This window comes from Oncorhynchus masou, unplaced genomic scaffold, assembly GCF_036934945.1.
Source record: "Oncorhynchus masou masou isolate Uvic2021 unplaced genomic scaffold, UVic_Omas_1.1 unplaced_scaffold_5271, whole genome shotgun sequence".
NCBI classification, from domain to species: domain Eukaryota; kingdom Metazoa; phylum Chordata; class Actinopteri; order Salmoniformes; family Salmonidae; genus Oncorhynchus; species Oncorhynchus masou.
This window is the reverse complement of record NW_027011679.1, coordinates 320-22730: the sequence shown is the minus strand read 5'-3', so window position 1 is coordinate 22730 and position 22411 is coordinate 320. Positions and strand designations below refer to the sequence as shown.

The 22411-nt window shown below is 49.1% G+C and overlaps 1 pseudogene; it reads left to right on the top strand.

Annotated features, from left to right (window-relative positions):
- The first annotated feature begins 1385 nt into the window (after positions 1 to 1385).
- LOC135535885 (FHF complex subunit HOOK-interacting protein 1B-like) lies at positions 1386 to 20250 on the top strand (annotated as a pseudogene).
- The last annotated feature ends 2161 nt before the right edge of the window (positions 20251 to 22411 follow it).

Below are 22411 nucleotides of genomic sequence, written 5' to 3'. Positions count from 1 at the left end.
GTCAGCAGGCCGGTGTAACGGGGCGGCTGACGTCAGCAGGCCGGTGTAACGGGGCGGCTGACGTCAGCAGGCCGGTGTAACGGGGCGGCTGACGTCAGCAGGCCGGTGTAACGGGGCGGCTGACGTCAGCAGGCCGCAGGGGCGGCTGACGTCAGCACGGGGCGGCTGACGCCAGCAGGCCGGCTGACGTCAGCAACGGGGCGGCTGCAGTGGTAACTCGGGCAGTTGTTGTTGCCATCCTGTACCTCTCCCACAGGTGTGATGTTCGGATGTATCGATCGTGTGCAGGTGTTTTTTACATGTGGTCTGCTGCTGCGAGGACGATCAGCTGTCCGTCCTGTCTCCCTGTAGCGCTGTCTTATAGGCGTCTCACAGTACGGACAGTACAGTTAATTATCTATAGTCCTCATGCCTCCTTGCAGCATGCCTTAGGCACGTTCACGCAGATGAGCAGGGACCCTGTGCATCTTTCTTTTGGTGTTTTTCAGAGTCAGAGTCAACAGCCAAACCATTCATTACCAGATTCAGCTGAGGTTTGTACCAAATACAATGCTCTTAGTTTTAGAGATGTTCAGGACCAGTTTATTACTGGCCACCCATTTCAAAAAATACTGCAATTCTTTGTTAATTGTCTCAGTGACCTCATTAGCTGTGGATGCTGATGCATATATGGTTGAATCATAAGCATACATGGACACACATGCTTTGTTCAATGCCAGTGGCAGGTCATTGGTAAAAATAGAAAAGAGTAGAGGGCCTAGAGAGCTGACCTGCGGTACACCACATTTGACATGTTTGGCATTAGAGACGCTTCCATTAAAGAAAACCCTTTGAGTTCTATTTGATAGATAACTCTGAATCCACCATATGGCTGGAGGTTGAAAAGCCATAACACATGCGTTTTGTGTGTATGTATATAAAATAACTTTTTTTTTATATATATATATATATATAACTTGGAGGGGCAAATGTAATATTTTTGCTCCAAAAACGCTTTTTTTGCTGCCAGTTGCTGTAAAGAAATGCTGTCCACAGGACTGTCTGTGTTGGCTAGCTGTTCTCCAAGGGGCTGTGGTGTTATTAAACCAGAGACTGTTTTTCAGATGAAATGGGGAACACATTTGCCTGGAGACACTGTCCTGAGACCTGTTTTCCAATGCATGTGTATATCTCCCAGAAATGTCCTCTTTCTCCCTCCTTTATTTTATCAGAAAATACATCATTAATACATGGACTGTTAGTATTTCCCGCAGAATGTTAGTGATGTGTAGCTGACACACATGCCTGCTTTCCCTTATATTTGACACATGTTCAGCCTTGTCAAAATGAATATTTCACCTCTTAATTTAGTCCTAAACATCCACTGACCTCTTCCCCCCCTCCAGGTGCTGGCCACGGGCCTCAGTGCTCTCTACTCCTCCCTGCCGAGGAAGATAGAGGTACGGGGGGATGACTGGCACGCTCTGCGCAGGGAGGACTGGATGGGCGTGTCCTCTCTGGTGCTCTTCATGAACTCTCTGGAGTTCTGTAACGCTGTCATTCAGGTGGCTCACCCCCTGGTCCGCAGACAGCTGGTCGACTATGTTCACAACGGCTTCCTGGTCCCTGTCATGGGACCCGCCCTACACAAGGTAGAGGGGGGGACTCTCTGATTGGCTAGCCTGAGCTGATTGATTGAATTTATTAGCTAGTTTAAAAAAATTGTAGCCAGTCGGAGACGACGCTCAAAAACTTGATTTTATTACTCTTCTCGTTAAAACATGTAATTTTGGCTGCCAACAACAGAATAGTTTATTGTAATATGTATCATCCCCCCCCCTCCCCCCTCCCAGTCATCTGTAGATGAGATGATAGCCAGTACAACCTACCTGGACCTGTTCCTGCGCAGCGTCACGGAAACGTCTCTCCTTAAAGCCTTCCTGCGTTTTATCCTCATGCATCGCCACGACAACGACACCATCCTGGACACGTTGCTAACGCGCATCAGCAGCAACTCGAGGGTCAGTACTATGTTGTGTTTGTGAGTGTACAGTACTGGGGGTTCTCTGGGAGTGAGAGGGAGAAGTTGACATTTTTCAGTCATTTAGCAGACCATCTTCTCTAAAGCCACGTACAGTTAGTGCCATCGAAAGGTAGCTAGGTGAGACAACCACATCCATATCAGTTGTAGTAAGTAAAATGGAGTAAGTAATGTTCTGCTGTTTTTCTCTCCTACAGCTGTTTCTCTCCTACAGCTTTGTCTAATGTTCTGCTGTTTCTCTCCTACAGCTGTGTCTAATGTTCTGCTGTTTCTCTACTACAGCTGTTTCTAATGTTCTTCTGTTTCTCTCCTACAGCTGTGTCTAATGTTCTGCTGTTTCTCTCCAACAGCTGTGTCTAATGTTCTGCTGTTTCTCTCCTACAGCTGTGTCTAATGTTCTTCTGTTTCTCTCCTACAGCTGTGTCTAATGTTCTGTTGTTTCTCTCCTACAGCTGTCTAATGTTCTGCTGTTTTTCTCTCCTACAGCTTTGTCTAATGTTCAGCTGTTTCTCTCCTACAGCTGTGTCTAATGTTCTGCTGTTTCTCTCCTACAGCTGTCTAATGTTCTGCTGTTTCTCTCCTACAGCTTTGTCTAATGTTCTGCTATTTCTCTCCTACAGCTGTCTAATGTTCTGCTGTTTCTCTCCTACAGCTGTGTCTAATGTTCTGCTGTTTCTCTCCTACAGCTGTGTCTAATGTTCTGCTGTTTCTCTCCTACAGCTGTCTAATGTTCTGCTGTTTCTCTCCTACAGCTGTGTCTAATGTTCTGCTGTTTCTCTCCTACAGCTGTGTCTAATGTTCTGCTGTTTCTCTCCTACAGCTGTTTCTCTCCTACAGCTGTGTCTAATGTTCTGCTGTTTCTCTCCTACAGCTGTGTCTAATGTTCTGTTGTTTCTCTCCTACAGCTGTGTCTAATGTTCTGCTTTTTCTCTCCTACAGCTGTCTAATGTTCTGCTGTTTCTCTCCTACAGCTGTGTCTAATGTTCTGCTGTTTCTCTCCTACAGCTGTCTAATGTACTGCTGTTTCTCTCCTACAGCTGTTTCTCTCCTACAGCTGTGTCTAATGTTCTGCAGTTTCTCTCCTACAGCTGTTTCTAATGTTCTGCTGTTTCTCTACTACAGCTGTGTCTAATGTTCTGCTGTTTCTCTCCTACAGCTGTGTCTAATGTTCTGTTGTTTCTCTCCTACAGCTGTTTCTCTCCTACAGCTGTTTCTCTCCTACAGCTGTGTCTAATGTTCTGTTGTTTCTCTCCTACAGCTGTTTCTCTCCTACAGCGGTGTCTAATGTGCTGCTGTTTCTCTCCTACAGCTGTTTCTCTCCTACAGCTGTTTCTCTCCTACAGCTGTGTCTAATGTTCTGCTGTTTCTCTCCTACAGCTGTCTAATGTTCTGTTATTTCTCTCCTACAGCTGTGTCTAATGTTCTGCTGTTTCTCTCCTACAGCTGTGTCTAATGTTCTGCGGTTTCTCTCCTACAGCTGTCTAATGTTCTGCTGTTTCTCTCCTACAGCTTTGTCTAATGTTTTGCTGTTTCTCTCCTACAGCTGTCTAATGTTCTGCTGTTTCTCTCCTACAGCTGTCTAATGTTCTGTTATTTCTCTCCTACAGCTGTGTCTAATGTTCTGCTGTTTCTCTCCTACAGCTGTGTCTAATGTTCTGCGGTTTCTCTCCTACAGCTGTCTAATGTTCTGTTATTTCTCTCCTACAGCTTTGTCTAATGTTCTGCTGTTTTTCTCCTACAGCTGTGTATGGTGTCTTTGAGCCTGTTTAGGACTCTGCTCTCTCTCAACTGTGAAGACCTCATGTTGCAGCTCGTTCTCAGGTAGAAACTGTGTGTGTGTGTGTTGCTGCTACTACTGAGAATGTAACAGTGTATTGTTTTCTTACTGCATCTTTTTAAGATTCTACTTGTAACGAAAAAACAGTATATAAATTAAATCTATTATTATTTTACATTTACATTTACATTTAAGTCATTTAGCAGACGCTCTTATTTTCATGACAGGTATCTGCTGCCCTGCACCCATGTGATGTTGAGTCAGAGGCGTGCCATCAGGGACACTGATCTCTATGGTAAATCAGCTGACAAGTTCCTGTCCCTTATCCCAGACTGCTGCCGTCTGAGCACAGCGCCCTCTGCTGAGCGGGAGGAAGAACCTGCCCTTTGGGGTAAAGGTAACTTGACTGACTGGCGACTAACCACGGTTTCAACATTTCACTCATTCGAGCAGATGCTCTTATCCAGATTAACTTACAATGTACCCTTTTTTTTCAAAACACAAGACAAGCATAAGAAACGGTGTGTGTTTTAAACCATTGTGCTGTGTTAAAGATTTGGACAAGAGTTGAACTTCAATTTTAACTACACGTTGTCATTATGAAGTTTTATGGAGATATTTTGTTATTTTTTTTATCAATGTTTAAAATATATACAGTGGGGCTAAAAAAGTATTTAGTCAGCCACCAATTGTGCATGTTCTCCCACTTAAAAAGATGAGAGAGGCCTGTAGGAAGCTAGGAAAGGTAGGAAAGAGAGCTAGGAAAGGAAGGAAAGAGAGCTAGCCACACGGGACTCGTCTGAGGTCGGTAGCGGCGCTGACGTGCCAACTTCTGTCTGTTGCGTCTGAACCGTTAGGTTTCTAAAACTAAGATGACCCCACTGTGGAAAGGGGAGACTCTCACAAACGTGTCACGGGACTCGTCTGACGGTAACCCATACACGTTAATGGAAGTAGTTTTGGGGTTAAAAACATATGAATTTGCTGATCTTATATTTCCTAGATTTAGTGAAAGGGGGGGATACCTAGTCGTTTTGTACATTTAACCCAACCGCTCTGAATCACAGAGGTGTGGGGGGGGGGGTGCCATAATCGACATTGACCGCACCCAGGGAACATTGAAGGGAACTGCCTTTCTCAGGGGTAGAACGACAGATTTTTAACTTGTCGGTTCGCGGATTCGATCCAACAACCTTTCGTTTACTGACCCAATGCTCTAACCACTAGGCTAATGAACAGACACTTCAAAACCTTAGTCCAAAAAGAAATCACAAGGAATATATATATATATTTTTTTTACCATTTGTGAATGTGTTATTTAATGTGTTTCTATGGGCTATAGTGGTGAAGGCCAAATTCAATATATTATGAAATAATACAAAATAAAAAGGTAACTATGGGCATATTTAGAAAAAATAAAATAAAAAACATGTTTATTTGTAAGTTGCATTATGTTACACAATGACTCTCTTGTTTGACTCACTACTTATATATATATATATATATATATATATATATATATATATATATATATATATATATATATATATATATATATATATATAAAGTAGAATCATGACTAATGTTCCTCCCTCTGTCTGTCTGTCTGTAGTCCTGAACAGCCCCAGCTCAGAGTCTCCAGTACACCACAAACCCAGCACTCCATCCCGCTTGGCCCTCTTCATGCGCCAGCAGAGCACTGGAGGAGGGGCCCTGCACCCCCTCCCCACCGAGACGGGTCCCCTGCGTCGCCCGGTGCCGGCCCCCAACACCCCCTGTCCCCAGACAGCCCCATGCACCCCGTCCCAGAGGGGCTGGACTGGGAGTCGGGGTACCTGGAGTACCTCAGGGACGCCCGTAGGGGTAGAGCTGTGCTCCTGGGCCTGCCGGAACTGGTCAGCCCCCTACGACGGAGAGGACCCCTCACCCACGCGGCGCCTCTACCACCCCCGCCCCCCACCTCCAACCCCTCCCTGGCCATGTTCCCAGAGCACTTCTCCTTCCAGCAGGGTGGTAGTACCTCCCCCGGCCAGCAGAGGGCAGCGGTGGTGGCAGCGGCGCGGTCAGAGTGGAGCAGTACAGAGAGGGACAGTGGAGAGTGGGACGTCACCATCGGTGAGAACAGCTGTATCAGCCTCACGCCCCGCACCAAGAAACGCAGCCTGCAGAGAGAGGATGTCCCCCTCCCCAAACCTCTCCATCTCCCTCCTGATTCTGCCTCCCTCCCTGACCCCTCTGCTGTTCCCCACCTCCGCTCCGCCCCCCACCAAGGGCGCTCAGCAGGCCATCATCAATGGGACGTTGTTGGGGGGCAGGGGACAGCTGTAGGGACAGCCAGGATGGAGGGATGGAGGTTAAGAAGGTGAAGAGAGTTGGGCGAGCAGCGGCACCCTGCTGGGGGACTCTAGTCAGAATGGGAGGTGAGTGCCTGCCCTGCCCAGTCCTGCGGGTCCCTACAGGGCTTCTACAGTGAAGGGAATGGGAGTGGGGCTGCGGAAAGCTCCAGAGGTCTTCCACCACACAAACCGAGTCACACCCAGACTCCGTCTGCTTCACTGCTCTCAGAACCCCGTACCAACTCCTCCAACGACAGGCTGACCCTCCGTGCTGCAGCATCCAGCCCTGGATCGGGACCTCCAGAGGCAATGCTCTTTAACCAGTCAGAAGCAGTGGAGCGACTGATCTCTGAGCTCCTGGATGGGGCTGGACCGGGGGAGGGGGGCCAGCAGGGGCCTGGGGACTCAAACGGCCAGGGCATCAGCATCGAGGCCTTCACCCAGGAACTCCGGGAGCTGGAGGAGAGGGTGAGGGAGAGGAGCAGAGGGGTGGGGCTGCTCAGACAGCTGGAAGAGACCACCAGAGAACCCCACTCAGGGGAACCACCGCCCCCCTCTCCCCTGGACGCTGACCTGATGGGGAGCGGGGTTGTGGGGGTGTTCAGGCCTCTAGGACAGCCATCCACTCAGCCCTACACAGGTGAGAAAGACCACCAGGGAGCAGCAGGGTTTTTGTGTATTAGATGATGTTGTTTTCTGTTTATCTGCTGTTTACTTGCTTATGTGTGTTAAGATGTTCTCATATTTTAAATTGGTGCTCGAGGGTTGGATGCTGCTCCATTTCTTAAATTATTTTGATGTTGGTTTGATGTTTTCTTTTGGTTGACTTCCTCTTTTGATGTTGGATGGCGTTACACAGGAAATTAATGTAGACCGTTCCTTCCTTTTGATATTTAGTCTTGTTTTGTTGCCTGTTTTTTTTTTTTTTTTCTTGTTGGATCTTGACTTCCATTAGTGTGCATGTACACCTTCCCTCCCTCCATTCTCTCTTCCTCGCTCCCCTCTCTCTTTCCCCCTTTCCCTCGCTCTCCTCTCTTTCCCCCTTTCCATCGCTCTCCTCTCTCTTTCCCCCTCTCCCTCGCTCTCCTCTCTCTTTCCCCCTCTCCCTCGCTCTCCTCTGTCTCCTTCCCTCTATCTTCCTCGCTCTCTGGTTTCTCCCCCAGGGAAATGAACTGTTGGCTAAATCTGCTGCAACGTCTCACTTCTCACTTCTGAGACGTGTTTTGTTGTACATTTTGTCCCCGTTTCAAATAAACAAAATATCTCTCCCTCTCTCTCTGGCTCCCCCACTCTATCGCTCTCTCTCGCGCCTCCCCTGCAGGTCCATTCATGGTGGTTCTGTTTGCCAAGCTGGAAAACATGCTCCAGAACTCTCTGTATGTTAACATCCTGTTGACGGGTATTCTGGGCCAGCTCGCCTGCTACCCTCAACCCCTGCTCCGATCTTTCCTCCTCAACACCAACATGGTGTTCCAGCCCAGCGTCAAGTCTCTCATACAGGTAGGAAGACATCACTATGTTCCCTAACTCGAACCCAGCATCAAGTCTCTTATACAGGTAGGAAGACATCACTATGTTCCCTAACTCAAACCCAGTGTCAAGTCTCTCATACAGGTAGGAAGACATCACTATGTTCCCTAACTCGAACCCAGCGCCAAGTCTCTTATACAGGTAGGAAGACATCACTATGTTCCCTAACTCGAACCCAGCGCCAAGTCTCTCATACAGGTAGGAAGATATCACTATGTTCCCTAACTCGAACCCAGTGTCAAGTCTCTCATACAGGTAGGAAGACATCACTATGTTCCCTAACTCGAACCCAGCGCCAAGTCTCTTATACAGGTAGGAAGACATCACTATGTTCCCTAACTCGAACCCAGTTTCAAGTCTCTCATACAGGTAGGAAGATATCACTATGTTCCCTAACTCGAACCCAGCGCCAAGTCTCTTATACAGGTAGGAAGACATCACTATGTTCCCTAACTCGAACCCAGTTTCAAGTCTCTCATACAGGTAGGAAGACATCACTATGTTCCCTAACTCGAACCCAGCGTCTCATCTCTCATATGCTGACCACACCGCTAGCGTCAAGTGCGCAAGCGTTGAAAAATAAATGTACAATCATTGTTATTCGAACATTGCACCCACACTGCTCGAGCTCGTCAACGAGCATCTCCATAGCCAGGTGCTGAAATAGAACTGGATTCTAAGTCCCGCCTCTCCCATCTCATTGGTTTTTAGGAGCATATACCCACGTGGGTGATTTGAAAGATGAACTGAGGTCCACACTCCAGTCCAGTTGGTGGTGGTAATGCACCACCCACCATATAAAGTCCAAAGAAGAAGAAGAAGCCTGAAGGAGGAGAGATCACTAGAAACTAACTCAGTTTACCCTTTTATCTGTGGATTCATTGTCAGAGTAGAGGACCTTGTGCATTTCAGCTAAAATATCAACCCAATGTTTATATCCCAGGACAAAATGTGCTGGCAACAGCAAGCTAGACAAATGGACATGAATGTTCAATGCTTTTTGACCTGTCCCCAAATTAATTTAGTTGGTTCAGAGTTCGTTTTGATATTTCAACCTGATCATGTCTGGTGTGGGGGGACAAAATCAACATGCATGTGATGGTGCACGTGAACGAGGGACTGGTCAGCATGTGATACTGATAGGAAGGATCACTATGTTCCCTAACCTTGCTTCCCTCCCCTGCCTCCTCTCTCTCCCCTGCGTCCTCTCTCTCCCCTGCCTCCTCTCTCCCCCCTGCCTCCTCTCTCCCCCCTGCCTCCTCTCTCCCCCCTGCCTCCCTCTCTCCCCCTGCCTCCCTCTCTCCCCCTGCCTCCTCTCTCCCCCTGCCTCCTCTCTCTCCCCCTGCCTCCCTCTCTCTCCCCTGCCCCCTCTCTCTCCCCTGCCCCCTCTCTCTCCCCTGCCATCTCTCTCTCCCCTGCCATCTCTCTCTCCCCTGCCCCCTCTCTTCTCTCTCTCCTCTCTCCTCTCTCTCACCTACTTCCTCTCTCTTCTCTCTCTCCGCGGCCTCCTTTCTCTTCTCTCTCTCTCTCCCCTGCCTCTTCTCTCTCTCTCTCCCCTGCCTCTTCTCTCTCTCTCCCCTGCCTCTTCTCTCTCTCTCCCCTGCCTCTTCTCTCTCTCTCTCCCTGCCTCTTCTCTCTCTCTCTCCCCTGCCTCTTCTCTCTCTCTCCCCTGCCTCTTCTCTCTCCCTCTCTCTCCCCTGCCTCCTCTCTCTCCCCTGCCTCCCTCTCTCCCCTGCCTCCTCTCTCTCCCCTGCCTCCTCTCTCTCCCCTGCCCCCTCTCTTCTCTTTCTCACCTACTTCTTCTCTCTCTCCCCCGGCCTCCTTTCTCTTCTCTCTCTCTCTCCCTGCCTCTTCTCTCTCTCTCTCCCCTGCCTCTTCTCTCTCTCTCTCCCCGGCCTCCTTTCTCTTCTCTCTCTCTCCCCGGCCTCCTTTCTCTTCTCTCTCTCTCCCCGGCCTCCTTTCTCTTCTCTCTCTCTCCCCGGCCTCCTTTCTCTTCTCTCTCTCTCTCCCCTGCCTCTTCTCTCTCTCTCTCCCCCTGCCTCTTCTCTCTCTCTCTCCCCTGCCCTCTTCTCTCTCTCTCTCCCCTGCCTCTTCTCTCTCTCTCTCCCCCTGCCTCTTCTCTCTCTCTCTCCCCTGCCTCTTCTCTCTTCTCTCTCTCCCCTGCCTCTTCTCTCTTCTCTCTCTCCCCTGCCTCTTCTCTCTTCTCTCTCTCCCCTGCCTCTTCTCTCTTCTCTCTCTCCCCTGCCTCTTCTCTCTTCTCTCTCTCCCCTGCCTCTTCTCTCTCTCTCTCTCTCCCCTGCCTCTTCTCTCTTCTCTCTCTCCCCTGCCTCTTCTCTCTTCTCTCTCTCCCCTGCCTCTTCTCTCTCTCCCCTGCCTCTTCTCTCTCTCCCCTGCCTCTTCTCTCTTCTCTCTCTCCCCTGCCTCTTCTCTCTTCTCTCTCTCCCCTGCCTCTTCTCTCTTCTCTCTCTCCCCTGCCTCTTCTCTCTTCTCTCTCTCCCCTGCCTCTTCTCTCTTCTCTCTCTCCCCTGCCTCTTCTCTCTTCTCTCTCTCCCCTGCCTCTTCTCTCTTCTCTCTCTCCCCTGCCTCTTCTCTCTTCTCTCTCTCTCCCCTCCCTCTTCTCTCTTCTCTCTCTCCCCTGCCTCTTCTCTCTTCTCTCTCTCCCCTGCCTCCTCTCTCTTCTCTCTCTCCCCTGCCTCCTCTCTCTTCTCTCTCCCCGGCCTCCTCTCTCTTCTCTCTCTCCTCCCTCCTCTCTCTTCTCTCTCTCTCCCCGGCCTCTTCTCTCCTCTTCTCTCTCTCTCCCCGGCCTCCTCTCTCTCCTCTCTCTCTCCTCCCTCCTCTCTCTTCTCTCTCTCTCCCCGGCCTCCTCTCCTCTCTCTCTCCCCGGCCTCCTCTCCTCTCTCTCCCCCGGCCTCCCTCTCCTCTCTCTCCCCGGCCTCCTCTCCTCTCTCTCTCTCCGGCCTCCTCTCTCTCTCCGCCTCCTCTCTCTCTCCCCCCCGCCTCCTCTCTCTTCTCTCTCCCATGCCTCCTCTCTCTTCTCTCTCCCCTGCCTCCTCTCCTCTCTCTCTTTCCTGCCTCCTCTCCTCTCTCTCTTTCCTGCCTCCTCTCCTCTCTCTCTTTCCGGCCTCCTCTCCTCTCTCTCCCCCGCCTCCTCTCTCTCTCTCTCTCTCTCTCTCTCTCTCCCGGCCTCCTCTCTCTCTTTCTCTCCCCGCCTCCTCTCCTCTCTCTCTCCCGGCCTCCTCTCTCTCCTCTCTCTCTCCCCGGCCTCCCTCTCTCTCCCCCCTCTCTCTCTCCCCCTGCCTCCTCTCTCTCTCCCCTGCCTCCTCTCTCGCCTCTCTCTCTCCCCTGCCTCCTCTCTCGCCTCTCTCTCACCCCTGCCTCCTCTCTCCTCTCTCTCTCCCCTGCCTCCTCTCTCTTCTCTCTCCCCGGCCTCCCTCTCTCTTCTCTCTCCCCGGCCTCCTCTCTCTTCTCTCTCTCCCCTACCTCCTCTCTCTTCTCTCTCTCCTCCCTCCTCTCTCTTCTCTCTCTCTCCCCGGCCTCTTCTCTCCTCTTCTCTCTCTCCCCGGCCTCCTCTCCTCTCTCTCTCCCCGGCCTCCTCTCCTCTCTCTCCCCCGGCCTCCTCTCCCTCTCTCTCCCCCGCCTCTCCTCTCCTCTCTCTCTCCGGCCTCCTCTCTCTCTCCGGCCTCCTCTCTCTCTCTCCGGCCTCCTCTCTCTTCTCCCCCCCCCGCCTCCTCTCTCTTCTCTCTCCCATGCCTCCTCTCCTCTTTCTCTCCCCTGCCTCCTCTCTCTCCTCTCTCTCACTCCTTCAGGTCCTGGGCTCAGTGAAGAGCCGCATCGAGACGTTTGCAGCGTCCCATGAGGATTTCCCTGCCATGCTGAAGAAAGCCCAGCGCTACCTGGCTGCCAGGGGCAAGGTGGACTGGACGGACTCACCCATGGGGATGCCCACACTGCACGCTCTGATTCTCTGGGTGAGTGAGAGGGCCACGGACACATGCAGACAGACACACACAGTGTATAGTAGCCCATGGGAGTGCTAGAGAGAATGAATAATGCAAGACAGGCTGTGATTGGGGAAAATCGGGTCATCTGTTCTGTTCACAGGGTTACTGGATAGGGTAGGCAGCAGATGAGATTATTACATTTTATCAAGATACACATCTCCTCACTAGGGTGAATCAGGCTCAAAAGGTCTGTGTTCTGGCCACATATACAAAACAGTTAAAGGCAGCCGAGTGGTGGTCTAAGACACTGCATCTCGGCGATAGAGGCGTCACTACAGACACCCTGGTTCAAATCCAGGCTGTGTCACAACCGGCTGTGATTGGGAGTCCAATAGTCCCAGCGTCATTCGGGTTTGCCCAGGTTAGGCCATCATTGTAATTAAGAATTTGTTCTTAACTGACTTGCCTAGTTTAAATAAAGGTAAAAATACAAATTGTGAAACCATGTCTATATCTGCCAGATGGCGGTGCAGCGTTCTAATGGGCGGTGCAGCGTTCTAATGGGCGGTGCAGCGTTCTAATGGGCGGTGCAGCGTTCTAATGGGCGGTGCAGCGTTCTAATGGGCGGTGCAGCGTTCTAATGGGCGGTGCAGCGTTCTAATGGGCGGTGCAGCGTTCTAATGGGTGGGTGGGCCCAGCGCCGTCCGGGTTAGGGGAGGGTTTGGCCGGCTGGGGTCTCCTCGCGCTCTAGCAACTACTTGTGGCGTGCCGGGCGCATGCACGCTGACTTCGGTCGACAGCTGGACGGTGTTTCCTCCGACACATTGGTGCGGCTGGCTTCCAGGTTAAGCGAGCAGTGTATCAAGAAGCAGAGCGGCTTGGCGGGGTCGTGTTTTGGAAGACGCTTGGCTCTCGACCTTCGATCTCTCCCTAATCCGTACGGGAGTTGCAGCGATGGAACAAGTCTGGAACTACAAATTGGATATCACGAAATTAGGAAGAAAAAGGGGTAAAAGTGAATATATATATATAAATATAAATAGTAGAAAATGTTTAAAAAAAGGTGGTCTGACATGTTTTGGGTTATTTACTTCTCTTCTGTTGTCAGTCTACCTGTCCTATCCTGTCAGTCTACCTGTCCTATCCTGTCTGTCTGTGTCAGTCTACCTGTCCTATCCTGTCTGTTGTCAGTCTACCTGTCCTATCCTGTCAGTCTACCTGTCCTATCCTGTCTGTTGTCAGTCTACCTGTCCTATCCTGTCTGTTGTCAGTCTACCTGTCCTATCCTGTCTGTTGTCAGTCTACCTGTCCTATCCTGTCTGTTGTCAGTCTACCTGTCCTATCCTGTCTGTTGTCAGTCTACCTGTCCTATCCTGTCTGTTGTCAGTCTACCTGTCCTATCCTGTCTGTTGTCAGTCTACCTGTCCTATCCTGTCTGTTGTCAGTCTACCTGTCCTATCCTGTCTGTTGTCAGTCTACCTGTCCTATCCTGTCTGTCTGTGTCAGTCTACCTGTCCTATCCTGTCTGTCTGTGTCAGTCTACCTGTCCTATCCTGTCTGTCTGTGTCAGTCTACCTGTCCTATCCTGTCAGTCTGTTGTCAGTCTACCTGTCCTATCCTGTCTGTTGTCAGTCTACCTGTCCTATCCTGTCTGTTGTCAGTCTACCTGTCCTATCCTGTCTGTTGTCAGTCTACCTGTCCTATCCTGTCTGTTGTCAGTCTACCTGTCCTATCCTGTCTGTTGTCAGTCTACCTGTCCTATCCTGTCAGTCTACCTGTCCTATCCTGTCTGTCTGTGTCAGTCTACCTGTCCTATCCTGTCTGTTGTCAGTCTACCTGTCCTATCCTGTCTGTCTGTGTCAGTCTACCTGTCCTATCCTGTCTGTCTGTGTCAGTCTACCTGTCCTATCCTGTCTGTCTGTGTCAGTCTACCTGTCCTATCCTGTCTGTTGTCAGTCTACCTGTCCTATCCTGTCTGTGTCAGTCTACCTGTCCTATCCTGTCTGTTGTCAGTCTACCTGTCCTATCCTGTCTGTCTGTGTCAGTCTACCTGTCCTATCCTGTCTGTCTGTGTCAGTCTACCTGTCCTATCCTGTCTGTCTGTTGTCAGTCTACCTGTCCTATCCTGTCTGTTGTCAGTCTACCTGTCCTATCCTGTCTGTTGTCAGTATACCTGTCCTATCCTGTCTGTTGTCAGTCTACCTGTCCTATCCTGTCAGTCTACCTGTCCTATCCTGTCTGTCTGTGTCAGTCTACCTGTCCTATCCTGTCTGTCTGTGTCAGTCTACCTGTCCTATCCTGTCTGTGTCAGTCTACCTGTCCTATCCTGTCTGTGTCAGTCTACCTGTCCTATCCTGTCTGTGTCAGTCTACCTGTCCTATCCTGTCTGTTGTCAGTCTACCTGTCCTATCCTGTCTGTCTGTTGTCAGTCTACCTGTCCTATCCTGTCTGTTGTCAGTCTACCTGTCCTATCCTGTCTGTTGTCAGTCTACCTGTCCTATCCTGTCAGTCTACCTGTCCTATCCTGTCTGTCTGTGTCAGTCTACCTGTCCTATCCTGTCTGTTGTCAGTCTACCTGTCCTATCCTGTCTGTTGTCAGTCTACCTGTCCTATCCTGTCAGTCTACCTGTCCTATCCTGTCTGTCTGTGTCAGTCTACCTGTCCTATCCTGTCTGTTGTCAGTCTACCTGTCCTATCCTGTCTGTTGTCAGTCTACCTGTCCTATCCTGTCTGTTGTCAGTCTACCTGTCTTATCCTGTCTGTTGTCAGTCTACCTGTCCTATCCTGTCTGTTGTCAGTCTACCTGTCCTATCCTGTCTGTCTGTGTCAGTCTACCTGTCTTATCCTGTCTGTCTGTGTCAGTCTACCTGTCCTATCCTGTATGTCTGTCGTGTAAGTCTACCTGTCCTATCCTGTATGTCTGTCGTGTAAGTCTACCTGTCCTAACCTGTCTGTCGTGTCAGTCTACCTGTCCTAACCTGTATGTCTGTCGTGTAAGTCTACCTGTCCTATCCTGTCTGTCAGTCTACCTGTCCTATCCTGTCTGTTGTCAGTCTACCTGTCCTATCCTGTCTGTTGTCAGTCTACGTGTCCTATCCTGTCTGTTGTCAGTCTACCTGTCCTATCCTGTCTGTTGTCAGTCTACCTGTCCTATCCTGTCAGTCTACCTGTCCTATCCTGTCTGTCTGTGTCAGTCTACCTGTCCTATCCTGTCAGTATGTTGTCAGTCTACCTGTCCTATCCTGTCTGTCTGTTGTCAGTCTACCTGTCCTATCCTGTCTGTCTGTTGTCAGTCTACCTGTCCTATCCTGTCTGTCTGTGTCAGTCTACCTGTCCTATCCTGTATGTCTGTCGTGTAAGTCTACCTGTCCTAACCTGTCTGTCGTGTCAGTCTACCTGTCCTAACCTGTATGTCTGTCGTGTAAGTCTACCTGTCCTATCCTGTCTGTTGTCAGTCTACCTGTCCTATCCTGTCTGTTGTCAGTCTACCTGTCCTATCCTGTCTGTTGTCAGTCTACCTGTCCTATCCTGTCAGTCTACCTGTCCTATCCTGTCTGTCTGTGTCAGTCTACCTGTCCTATCCTGTCTGTCTGTCAGTCTACCTGTCCTATCCTGTATGTCTGTCGTGTAAGTCTACCTGTCCTAACCTGTCTGTCGTGTCAGTCTACCTGTCCTAACCTGTATGTCTGTCGTGTAAGTCTACCTGTCCTATCCTGTCTGTTGTCAGTCTACCTGTCCTATCCTGTCTGTTGTCAGTCTACCTGTCCTATCCTGTCTGTTGTCAGTCTACCTGTCCTATCCTGTCTGTTGTCAGTCTACCTGTCCTATCCTGTCTGTTGTCAGTCTACCTGTCCTATCCTGTCAGTCTACCTGTCCTAACCTGTCTGTCGTGTCAGTCTACCTGTCCTAACCTGTATGTCTGTCGTGTAAGTCTACCTGTCCTATCCTGTCTGTTGTCAGTCTACCTGTCCTATCCTGTCTGTTGTCAGTCTACCTGTCCTATCCTGTCAGTCTACCTGTCCTATCCTGTCTGTCTGTGTCAGTCTACCTGTCCTATCCTGTATGTCTGTCGTGTAAGTCTACCTGTCCTAACCTGTCTGTCGTGTCAGTCTACCTGTCCTAACCTGTATGTCTGTCGTGTAAGTCTACCTGTCCTATCCTGTCTGTTGTCAGTCTACCTGTCCTATCCTGTCTGTTGTCAGTCTACCTGTCCTATCCTGTCTGTTGTCAGTCTACCTGTCCTATCCTGTCTGTTGTCAGTCTACCTGTCCTATCCTGTCTGTTGTCAGTCTACCTGTCCTATCCTGTCTGTTGTCAGTCTACCTGTCCTATCCTGTCTGTTGTCAGTCTACCTGTCCTATCCTGTCTGTCTACCTGTCCTATCCTGTCTGTCTGTTGTCAGTCTACCTGTCCTATCCTGTCTGTCTACCTGTCCTATCCTGTCTGTCTGTTGTCAGTCTACCTGTCCTATCCTGTCTGTCTGTGTCAGTCTACCTGTCCTATCCTGTCTGTCTGTGTCAGTTTACCTGTCCTATCCTGTCAGTCTACCTGTCCTATCCTGTCAGTCTACCTGTCCTATCCTGTCTGTCTGTGTCAGTCTACCTGTCCTATCCTGTCTGTCTGTGTCAGTTTACCTGTCCTATCCTGTCAGTCTACCTGTCCTATCCTGTCAGTCTACCTGTCCTATCCTGTCTGTCTGTGTCAGTCTACCTGTCCTATCCTGTCTGTTGTCAGTCTACCTGTCCTATCCTGTCTGTTGTCAGTCTACCTGTCCTATCCTGTCTGTTGTCAGTCTACCTGTCCTATCCTGTCTGTTGTCAGTCTACCTGTCCTATCCTGTCTGTTGTCAGTCTACCTGTCATATCCTGTCAGTCTACCTGTCCTATCCTGTCTGTCTGTGTCAGTCTACCTGTCCTATCCTGTCTGTCTGTGTCAGTTTACCTGTCCTATCCTGTCAGTCTACCTGTCCTATCCTGTCAGTCTACCTGTCCTATCCTGTCTGTCTGTGTCAGTCTACCTGTCCTATCCTGTCTGTCTGTGTCAGTTTACCTGTCCTATCCTGTCAGTCTACCTGTCCTATCCTGTCAGTCTACCTGTCCTATCCTGTCTGTCTGTGTCAGTCTACCTGTCCTATCCTGTCTGTTGTCAGTCTACCTGTCCTATCCTGTCTGTTGTCAGTCTACCTGTCCTATCCTGTCTGTTGTCAGTCTACCTGTCCTATCCTGTCAGTCTACCTGTCCTATCCTGTCTGTTGTCAGTCTACCTGTCCTATCCTGTCTGTTGTCAGTCTACCTGTCCTATCCTGTCTGTTGTCAGTTTACCTGTCCTATCCTGTCAGTCTACCTGTCCTGTCCTATCCTGTCTGTTGTCAGTTTACCTGTCCTATCCTGTCAGTCTACCTGTCCTATCCTGTCTGTCTGTTGTCAGTCTACCTGTCCTATCCTGTCTGTTGTCAGTCTACCTGTCCTATCCTGTCTGTTGTCAGTCTACCTGTCCTATCCTGTATGTTGTCAGTCTACCTGTCCTATCCTGTCAGTCTACCTGTCCTATCCTGTCTGTCTGTGTCAGTCTACCTGTCCTATCCTGTCTGTCTGTGTCAGTCTACCTATCCTGTCTGTCTGTGTCAGTCTACCTGTCCTATCCTGTCTGTCTGTGTCAGTCTACCTGTCCTATCCTGTCTGTTGTCAGTCTACCTGTCCTATCCTGTCAGTCTACCTGTCCTATCCTGTCTGTCTGTTGTCAGTCTACCTGTCCTATCCTGTCTGTTGTCAGTCTACCTATCCTGTCTGTTGTCAGTCTACCTGTCCTATCCTGTCTGTTGTCAGTCTACCTGTCCTATCCTGTCAGTCTACCTGTCCTATCCTGTCTGTCTGTGTCAGTCTACCTGTCCTATCCTGTCTGTCTGTGTCAGTCTACCTATCCTGTCTGTCTGTGTCAGTCTACCTGTCCTATCCTGTCTGTCTGTGTCAGTCTACCTGTCCTATCCTGTCTGTCTGTGTCAGTCTACCTGTCCTAACCTGTCTGTCTGTTTCAGTCTACCTGTCCTATCCTGTATGTCTGTCGTGTAAGTCTACCTGTCCTAACCTGTCTGTCTGTGTCAGTCTACCTGTCCTATCCTGTATGTCTGTCGTGTCAGTCTACCTGTCCTATCCTGTATGTCTGTCGTGTAAGTCTACCTGTCCTATCCTGTATGTCTGTCGTGTAAGTCTACCTGTCCTATCCACTGTATGTCTGTAGTAGAGGTCGAACGGGCGGGGCAGCGGTCTCTGTCTGGTGTAGAGGTCGAACGATTATGATTTTCCACGCCGATACCGATTTATTGGAGGACCAAAAATATCAGCTGATATCTCAAAGTGCTGTACAGAAACCCAGCCTAAAACCCCAAACAGCAAGCAATGCAGGTGAAGGAGCACGGTGGCTAGTAAAAACTCCCTAGAAAGGGAGCTATACCTTTGACTATTGGATGCTCTTATAGGCACTTTAGTATTGCCAGTGTAACAGTATAGCTTCCGTCCCTCTCCATGCCCCTACCTGGGCTTGAACCAGGAACACATCGACAACAGCCATTTCATTTTACCTTTATTTAACTAGGCAAGTCAGTTAAGAACAAATTCTTATTTTCAATGATGGCCTAGGAACACTGGGTTAACTGCCTGTTCAGGGGCAGAACGACAGATCTGTACCTTGTCAGCTCGGGGTTTTGAACATGCAACCTTTCAATTACTAGTCCAACACTCTAACCACTAGGCTACCCTGCCGCCCCAGCCATCCTCGAAGCATCGTTACCCACCGCTCCACAAAGGCCACTGCCCTTGCGGAGCAAGGGAACAACTACTCCAAGTCTCCAGAGCGAGTGCCGTCACCAATTGAAACGCAATTAGCGCGCACCCCGCTAACTAGCTAGCCATTTCACATCGGTTACACCAGCCTAATCTCGGGAGTTGATAGGCTTGAAGTCATAAACAGCTCAATGCTTGAAGCACAGCTAAGAGCTGCTGGCAAACGCACGAAAGTGCTGTTTGAATGAATGCTTACGAGCCTGCTGGTGCCTACCATCACTCAGTCAGACTGCTCTATCAAATCATAGACTTAATTATAACATAATAACACACAGAAATACGAGCCTTTAGTCATTAATATGGTCGAATCCGAAACTATCATTTCGAAAACAAAACGTTTATTCTTTCAGTGAAATACGGAACCGTTCTGTATTTTATCTAACGGGTGGCATCCCTAAGTTTAAATATTCCTGTTACATTGCACAACCTTCAGTGTTACGTCATAATTATGTACAATTCTTTTGAATTAATTACTTTGTTTGTCTTAGTTAGGAATAAATGGACTTCCCATAGTTCACAACGAGCCAGGCGGCCCAAACTGCTGCATATACCCTGACTGCTTGCACGAAACGCAAGAGAAGTGACACAATTTCCCTAATTATAAAACATTCATGTTAGCAAGCAATATTAACTAAATATGCAGGTTTAAAAATATATACTTGTGTATTGATTTTCAAGAAAGGCATTGATCTTTATGGTTAGGTTTGGTGCAACAACAGTGCTAAGTCATCACCTGTTTGGCGAAGTAGGCTGTGATTCGATGAGAAATTAACAGGCACCTCATCGATTATATGCAACGCAGGGACACGCTAGATAAACTAGTAATATCATCAACGATGTGTAGTTAACTAGTGATTATGTTAAGATTGATTGTTTTTCATAAGATACGTTTTAATGCTAGCTAGCAACTTATCTTGGCTTCTTGCTGCCCTCGCGTAACAGGTAGTCAGCCTGCCACGCAGGGGCTCCTCGTGGAGTGCAATGTAAGGCAGGTGGTTAGAGCATTGGACTAGTAACCGGATGGTTGCAAAACGAATCCCTGAGCTGACAAGGTAAAACTCAATGTCGTTCTGCCCCTGAACAAAGCAGTTAACCCAATCGTTCCTAGGCCGTTATTGAAAATAACAATGTGTTCTTAACTGACTTGCCTAGTCAAATAAAGGTAAAATAAAAAATAAAAAATCGGTGTCCAAAAATTCAGATTGTTGAAAACTTGAAATCGGCCTTAATTAATCGATCATTCCAATTAATTGGTTGATCTCTAGTCTGTGTGTGTGTGTGTGTGTGTGTGTGTGTCAGTATACCTGTTCTATCCTGTCTGTCAGTTGCCCTGTCCTATCATGTCTTTTGTCAGGGTACCTGTCCTATCCTGTATATTGTCATTCTACCTGTCCTGTCTGTCTGTGGTGTCAGTCTACCTGTCCTATCCTAATCACATGCTGTGTCTATCTCTCTTCCAGTGAAGAGCCGGAAACCCTCACTAGGCGACCTGATCCTTCGCCACACCAACAGCCCCACGCGGGCACGCCACGCCGCCCAGCTCGCCCTGGCCCACGTACGGACGGCGGCCAATCGCTGCACAGTGCCCTGTTCCGGGTGGGTCCGGGCGTCGGGGCTGGAGAAGCAGGCAGAGGCTCTGAGGGTGAAGAACGCAGTCTACTGCGCCGTCATCTTCTCTGAGTTCCTCAAGGAGCTGGCTGCTCTGGCCCAGGAGCACGCTGTCTCCATGCCCTTCCTCCAGAGCCACGACACTGAGGAGTGATGCTGTCTGTCTCCACACCCTTCCTCCAGAGACACGACACTGAGGAGTTGCAACTGATTTCAACCCTCCTCCCAGAAGATTGAGAAGCATTGGATTGGTTGTAAGCGTTGTGTGGAGGGAGTTCCCTTTCCACGTTGTTCAATCTAGTGTGTCTGTGTTGACGTCTGGGCCTGGATCCACCTGCAGGGGCGAAGTGGAGCACTGATGGGGCTGAGAGCTGCAGTGAAGAGACAGGGGGACAGTTCATTCGGACAATGTGAAATCAAAGAATGAAAATGGAATATATATATATACATATACACACACACTAAATGTGAATAGATCTGTAGATCTTGGAGAGTGGTCTGTAGTGTACATACCATAGCAGGGTTGGTAGTGTAGCGCTGCACCACATGTGTACATGGTGCTGAGTCAACTCTTTCCACTCTCCCCTCTAGTGAATGATGCTCATCAGATGTGTTAAAGCTTCCATCTTTTTGAAAATCTGACAACAACAACGAAAAAGACCCACAACCTTAAATTTTCCTGTTCATGTTCGGTACGTCATTTTTTCAGAGCGCTGAAACTGGTTAAGCAAACTCTGATACTCAGCGTTGATCTCAACTGTAGTGTACACAACAGGAAGGGATCTGGCCAATGGGCTCAGAGCATCTCAGAAGACAAACCTTCTGTTTTTAAACTCATCACCTCAGCTTGTGAGATTTAACAGGGATGGGGAGAGGAGGAGGTCTGGAAAAAGGAGGTGACGAGAAAGGACCCCCCTTACTGGAAAACAAAAGTGGGTTTTGATATTTTGTATTTACAACCCCTCTCCATGTTTTATCATCATTCTAGATTTAATTTACATATTTTTCTTTTTAAATAAATGGAACATTTTCGACCTATCAATGCCATGTGGGAGCAAAATATGCGTGTGCGCCGTGCATTCTATGGTCATGCACCGGTGTTGCCAGTCTATTTGGTCATGCACCCGGTGTTGCCAGTCTATTTGGTCATGCACCCGGTGTTGCCAGTCTATTTGGTCATGCACCCGGTGTTGCCAGTCTATTTGGTCATGCACCCGGTGTTGCCAGTCTATTTGGTCATGCACCCGGTGTTGCCAGTCTATTTGGTCATGCGTGTTGCCAGTCTATTTGGTCATGCACCCGGTGTTGCCAGTCTATTTGGTCATGCACCCGGTGTTGCCAGTCTATTTGGTCATGCACCCGGTGTTGCCAGTCTATTTGGTCATGCGGTGTTGCTAGTCTATTTGGTCATGCACCCGGTGTTGCCAGTCTATTTGGTCATGCACCGGTGTTGCCAGTCTATTTGGTCATGCACCCGGTGTTGCCATAAGGAAAGGCTGTGTTTCTGTTCTGTTGTATAAAAAACACTGCAGTGCTTTCGGCCTGGCTAACTCATTGATCCTGCTTTGTAGAGTCTACCCCTCTGGTTGCTTATCAAAGTTAGCTGGCTAACTCATTGATCCTGCTTTGTAGAGTCACCCCTCTGGTTGCTTATCAAAGTTAGCTGGCTAACTCATTGATCCTGCTTTGTAGAGTCTACCCCTCTGTTTTAACTTATCAAAGTTAGCTGGCTAACTCATTGATCCTGCTTTGTAGAGTCTACCCCTCTGGTTGCTTATCAAAGTTAGCTGGCTAACTCATTGATCCTGCTTTGTAGAGTCTACCCCTCTGGTTGCTTATCAAAGTTAGCTGGCTAACTCATTGATCCTGCTTGTAGAGTCTACCCCTCTGGTTGCTTATCAAAGTTAGCTGGCTAACTCATTGATCCTGCTTTGTAGAGTCTACCTCTGATGGTTCAGTGTGGGACGGAGGATGGGAAGGTTAATTGGTACTCTGAGACTGGGAGAGAGGTTGAAAGCAGCGAGGTTATCTTCTTGTGCTGGTTTTCCTCTGGAGATATTGATTCCTCTATGTTATTACGTATGTTTTAATGTGTGACTAGCATTTATCACATTTAGTTTCCTGTTTGCAATTAACCAAATTGACGCTCCGTCCATCAAATCTGTTGTTGTGTGTAGGCTACACAGTTTTGTTTTGGGCTCTCTAAACCCTGGGAGAATAGGTCCCAGTCCAAAGGGGCCATTATCAGTTTACTATCTATACTGAAAGACATTCTTCCTGTTTGGGTGGGGGCAAATGTTGGGGGAAAGATACTTCAAGGAAAAGATACTGTCGATCTATCACCTAGACTAGGTACATGA